The sequence below is a fragment of the Phyllostomus discolor genome, chromosome 10 (genome assembly GCF_004126475.2).
Source record: "Phyllostomus discolor isolate MPI-MPIP mPhyDis1 chromosome 10, mPhyDis1.pri.v3, whole genome shotgun sequence".
NCBI lineage: Eukaryota > Metazoa > Chordata > Mammalia > Chiroptera > Phyllostomidae > Phyllostomus > Phyllostomus discolor.
This window is the reverse complement of record NC_040912.2, coordinates 94,320,814-94,326,813: the sequence shown is the minus strand read 5'-3', so window position 1 is coordinate 94,326,813 and position 6,000 is coordinate 94,320,814. Positions and strand designations below refer to the sequence as shown.

At 66.9% G+C, this 6,000-nt stretch overlaps 1 protein-coding gene across 2 annotated transcripts in view; it reads right to left on the bottom strand.

Moving 5' to 3' along the window:
• RBM33 (RNA binding motif protein 33) overlaps positions 1 to 6,000 on the bottom strand; it is an 81,908-nt gene continuing 75,908 nt past the window's right edge. For both annotated transcript variants that reach the window (XM_036011068.1, XM_036011069.1), the window contains exon 19: positions 1 to 11. The gene's annotated coding sequence lies outside the window, so the exon portion shown is untranslated. The remainder of the gene's footprint in view (positions 12 to 6,000) is intronic.

Below are 6,000 nucleotides of genomic sequence, written 5' to 3'. Positions count from 1 at the left end.
GGGCTCGGGGACTTCGTGGCAGGACTGCATTCGTCCTACATTCTGTATCTTCCCAGGTGAGGAGCACGCCGTCACTGAAGGAATGGACATAATTTCAATTTGTGGAGCTGAGACCCTGCCTGGGGGCCCCCAGCCCCGCAGCCCCCGGGCTGGGCCACCCCACGGCTGTGCACAAGGGCAGGACGGGCAGCGGCGGGGCCTGCGGGTGACAGAGGCCCACCTCCTCTCTTCCGGGTTTTGTCACTGGATGTGAACAAGCCACGCACCCCCGCGGGGCCCCATGCCTGCAGGGGTCTGCGCTGCCTCTGGGACCACTGGTCCCCCGTTCAGGCAACACCTGGACAAAGTGAGGGTGTGTCTGTGTCTGAGGGCCAGAGCAGGCGGCACGGTGTCCCCTGGGTGCCGGGCTCCCCTCGACAGGCGGTGCTGCGAGGCCACCGTCCACTCAGGGGCAGCAGCGGTGCCGTCCACACCCCGCCATCGAGGGCACCCAGGTCCCGTGACAAGAGTGGCAGCTGCCACATGGAGCCCGCAGGGCTGTCTGCGAGAGTTGTCCCCGGGGAGCAGGCCGTACACGTCACCCCTGAGAACACGCTTTGAAGGAACGGGACGGGGGGGACGTGTAGTGGTGACCGCTGTGCCAGGCGAGGTGGGGGCCACGGGGCACTGGGGGGTGGCAGTGGTGAGGACGGCCAGGGTGTCCGTGCACGCACACACGTCGGTATGTTCATGCATGTGTGTCACATGTTTTGGGCACGTGTGTGCACTGCATGTTTGTGTGCATGCAAGTGTGTGCACACGTGTGCATGTGATGTATATGTGTGCGTGCATATGCTGGCACCTTCACAACGCTCTCTGGGTGGAACTTACAGAGTGGCCTCATTCGCCTCCACGACAGTTTAGTAGGCTTGAGCAAAAACACAGTCCTGTATTTTGAAAACGTCTAGGAAGTTTCACGTTACCTTGTTCTGTGTCCCCCCCACGTCTGCCCCAGTGGCCTCGGCCAGCAGTCACTGCCGTGGCCACCACCCCGAGGGCCGCGTGGGCTGCTCACAGGACGGCCTGCAGCGGGGGCGAGTGGCCGTCCCCCGTGGGGCTGCCGGCTCCTCCGGAGGGTCCGGCACCTCTCAGAGGAGTGCCCTGCGGGGCCGGGAGGAAGGCAGAGGCCGGGATGTGCCCACCCGAGGAGGCTCATCTTTCCGCCCTCGAAGCCCGTGCCCATCAGGCACTCCCCAGTGCCCTCACTGTAGGGGCGACCCCCGGGGCTGAGCGAGGGCGCCCTGAGAGCCGGGCTGTGGTCTTGGACCTGCCCGGGGCCCGCGGCGTCCTCACCTGACCCAGCCACGTCCACTCTACGAGCTCGGGCCCTGCGTGTGTTAGGGGGCCTCGGTCCCCCGGCCTGGCCCTGCCGGGCTCCGACCCGCCTGGCCAGCACCAGCGAGGCGGGCGCGGCGGCAGGACGCAGGAACTAGCGGAGCAGAGAGCGGGCGGAGGGAGCGGTGAACGAGTGGGCGGGGATGGGCCGCGCTGCAGGCAGCGCCGCCTGGCCGTCCCTCGAGGGGAGGGAGCGCCCTCTGCTGGGCACCTGCGAGACCCGCGCTCTGGGAAGCGTCCCTCCCACCTCCACCTGCCCCGGGGCCCCATCTCAGGAATCAGCAGAGAAGGGGGGCCCCTGGTCCTCGTGGGAAAGCGAGGGCCCTCCGGTACTCCACCTCCCCGGGGGACCGCAGCCGGACTCAGTCCTGGGGGAGGAAGCAGACGCCTCGGTGCCACTGCGGGGCCGGCCCGGACAAGCCCCGCCGAGGACGGGGAGCGTGCCCGGAGCAGACGCGGGCAGAAGGGGGAACGGACAGGGCCCGCGGGGAGCGGACGTGCGGACAGCAGCCCCCTGGGGACTCTCGCTGGCTGGGATCCTGCGTCCTCAGCAGCAGAACAAGGGAAGTGTCAGCACGCCGGCCTCTGGCCTTGCAAGGACGCCCCACGGTGGCCTCGGGACCCCAGCGCCCCATGAGATCTCGGCGCTTCCCAAAGGCTGGGGCTGCCCGCCCCCAGAGGCGTGGCCGGGACGCTTGCTAAGAATGATGGCAGCCGAGGCAGTGGGGGGAAAGCACCCGGGGCCAGCCACCCGGGAGGAGGTGGCCCTCAGGCGGGCAGTGGCCCAGTGGCCGTGCTGCAGGTGACCCCGGTAGATGGTCCCAGGAGGGCGGCTCTGGGCGGCTCCGCCTCGGGCTCTCCCAGGGGTCTGGGGTCTCGGGAGACAGCGTGAGAGGAAGGTGGCCCCGAGAGCGGCAGCCCTCCCAGGCCGGGGGTGCAGGCCCACCGCCCCCAAGCTGGGGGTCTCCCATCAGTCTCTGCTCTCACCCCGCCTGGTCTCAGGTCTGGGGTCCTGCCCGGCATCACCAGGCCCGGGCACGGGTGTCCCATCGGCGCTTGGTCAGCACACACAGCGGCATTGCCCATCTCAGGCCCCCGTCCACCCTCCAGGCCCTCCAGAGGTCAGGGCTGCTCGGGCTGCCCAGGCCAGTCCACCCGTATGGGTCTCTCTCTGTGGCCTGGAGCACCAGGCCTGCACCCTGAGGGGTCCGACCAGGCTCAGGACTGACCAGAACGTCACCCATGGGCAGTCCACAGGTGGCGCCCAGGGGTGGCCACCGAGCACTTCAGGGAGAGCAGGGAGCTGAGGGCCGCTGGGCCCACCCCCCGTCAGCGCCCTCCCCTCCACGCCCCGTGCACAGCACTTCCCCGGGGCTCCGGCGTGCAGGGCGCCCGGTGAGCACGGCCCTCGTCCCCTCCAGCCCCGACGGGGGGTCACCTTCACCAGGGACGTGCGTGTTTGGACGAGGCCTGTCCGAGGACACACGAAGTGCCCACACGCGCAGACATCGCTCGTGCCCGTGGGGCCAGCGTGGGCCCCAGGCCCCACCCCCGTGCCAGCGTGCACCTGCTCCCAAATCCAGACGCCCGCTCCCGCCCGACCCTGGGGTGCTGCGGGCCACCCTCTGTCTGGGCTCTGCACCATCTGGACGAGAAGCCTGACCCCGGAGCGCCGGAGCGCGGCAGGTGGCCACCTCGAGGCCCTGGCAGGCTCTGGGTCGGGTTCCACCCTCCCACCGAGGCGCACCCCACACTCGGCCTCGGTCTCCCCTCAGCCCCAGGGCAGGGATACTCCCCAAGTGGCGTGTCTGTCCTGGAGGCAACGTGTGGTGTCTGGAGGGCGCTGGCCCCTCGGCTGCCCTGGGGCCGGTGGGCCCCGCCCCCCACCCCAGAATTAGAACACGTGCCAGGCAGGCAACCCGCACGGGGGCCCTGGGCCTCAACCCTGCCACGGGCCACCCACGTCAACTCCAAGTGGTGACCTTGCAGCGAACGCCCCCTCCGAAGGGGGCACGGGGCTCTCTGGTCCCAGGAGAGACGGCGCGTCTCAGTCCCCGGCGCCCACCCAGCTCAGGGACGGGGGGAACTCGCCCCGCACCGCTCTGCCGCTCTCGCGAGAAGCCCCTTCGTGCAGACGAGAGCCGGGATGGGGAGCCGCCCACCACCTGGGTCTTGACGTGGATGCCCCGCAGGACCTGGCCGGGGAGGGCGGCCGGTCACCGCAGGGCGAGGGTGCGCGTGCACGTGCGTGTGAGCGGGGACACCGGCTCCCCGAGCCTTCCCTTCAACCACGCTTCCCGAGCGCTCCGTGCGGAAGCCCGTTTCACACACGGGCGGTGAGTTGGGGGTGCCTGGGGCAGCGGACCGCGCACCCTGCACGTCACACACATAGGTGCGGGGGCTGCCTCCGTGCGTAGGGTCAGGGCACACGTTTCCTTTGAAAAATGCTAAAAACCAACCCTGGCTGGTGTGGCTCGGTGGACTGAACACTGGTCTGTGCAAAGGGTTGCCGGTTCGATTCCCAGTCAGGGCACAGGCTTGGGTTGTGGGCCAGGTCCGAAGTAGGGGGCGTGTGAGAGGCAGCCACACATTTACATTTCTCTCCCTTTCTCCCTCCCTTCCCCCCCTATAAATGAGTAAAATTTAAAAATAAAAATTGTGTATAATGCTTTAAAAACTTGAGAAAGAGAATGCAACCCCCAGCTCCCAGGTCAGGTCGGACCCGCGCGGCCCGCTGTGCGGTGCGGACAGGGCCACCTCCACCCCCGGGGCTGTGCCGTCCTCTGTCCCAGTGGGCGGGAGGCAGGCGGCCGAACCTGAGTGCCGAGAGGAAAAAAGAGCTCCAGAATGAGAGCACAGGCTTCAAGGTGTTTTATTGACACATGGTTCCAATTACAGTACAGCTCGAAACACATTTCCGCACGGCGTCGCACAAGGGTACACAACAACATGGCCCAATGCGTCACTCCTGCTCCCCACGCCTACTCCCGAGGCGGCCGCCGCAGGGCCAGCAGCGGACGCGGGCCCGACAGGCACCCGGCCCGCTCACTAGGACACGCCAAGTCGGTCGACCCAGAGGAAGGACGCAGTCAGCTGGCGGCTCTGAGCGCTCGCCGCGCCCGCAGCTTCGCGCCCGCCTGCGGCGCGCGCTAGGTTAGGAAGGGTCACAGTCAGCCAGAGCAGGGACAAAGGTCGCATGGGCGGGCGGGCAACTCCCAGCAGAACAATAGGGCGTTACTACTAACACTGAACCCACGCACAAGAGGTCCTGCAAGTGGAGGGCAAAACAGAGGGTTAGTGCCGCTGCCGCCACGCCGCCGCCGGGGCCTCCGGAGTCGCACTGCAAAGTAACAGAACCCAAGCGTTATTCTCTCGACCACAGACCTGGAGGGACAAGGCAGGGGGCAGACCTGTCAAAGCGAAGCTGAGAGGCGATCCAGGCGCGAGGTGCGCACCGCACTCCGTCCCGGAGCCCCCAGGGCTCCTCCGCACGCCGGCACTGCGCAGAGGGGCGGGGCCGCCCGGCCACACCGAGGGGGCGGGGTCAGGGGCGGGGCGGGAGAGAGCAGGGAGGGGTGGGGTGCGGGCAGAGTCTAAGGGGACGAGGGGAAGGGGGCCTGGGAGGCCCGAGGCCCTGGCCCCGCCCAGAGCAGCAGCCGGCCGGCCTGGGGCTTCGCTGTCGCCGAACCTGGAAATCAAACGGTGCAGTTAGAGCTCTGGCGTCGGAGTCCTCGCAGAGGAGAGCACGCCGGCCGCGCCTGTGGGGAGCAAAGCGGGTGGTCAAGCCGCAGCAGGGCCAACTGCTCTTCCGTCGGCAGTGTGCGCGCCGGCCGCAGGGCCGGGAGCGGCTCCGTCCTTCCCGCGCGGCGTCCACTGCGTGCCCGTCCACCGGAGAGCAGGCTACAAGCCAGTCGGGCCGAAAGGGGGCGGGGCCAGCCTTCCGGAGCGCACGACACCACTAACTAACTAACTGCGGGACCTACGGGGACAACGCATCTGCCTGCCCACTCTGCAACATGAAAACGTGACAACTGCGTGATGTTCTTTAAGGGGCCTTTTTCTACAAACCTTTTAAAACTAGTAAAATAAGACAAGAACAAACGCCAACATGAGGCCCTGTTCACAGGCTGGTCGGTCCAAGTCCAAGGAAAACGCCTCCTCACTGAGCAGGCTCCCTGCCGGAGCACGGCCCAGGGAGCGGGCCAGGTCTCTAAGCACTCCCCGGGCAAGGCGGGCCCCTGCCCGCCACCAGAAGGTGTACCTGGGATCCAATATGAATCGGTGGGTCCGGCTGTGGTTCCAGGACGCAGAACCACAGCCCTCAGGGGGTGGAAATCAAACAGGTTGCAAAAAACCTTACACGAAAATCCTTAGGATTCAGTAGTACATCAAGGCTACACGCCTTTGTCAAGTTATCTGGAAGTGTCCAAAAGAACACTCCACTCACGAATTTTAAAAACAAGTGAAAAAGTTACCTGAGATGCTCACTAAATAAATAAATAAATAAACAAACTTTCGAAGGACCTCAGCTTCCCCCTCTCAATCTGTGTGGCGCCTCCCTGGGTCTCTGGCCCCCCCGTCGTCGCCCCCCCACCCCCGGCCGTCAGTGAACCCCCGCTGGAGTCC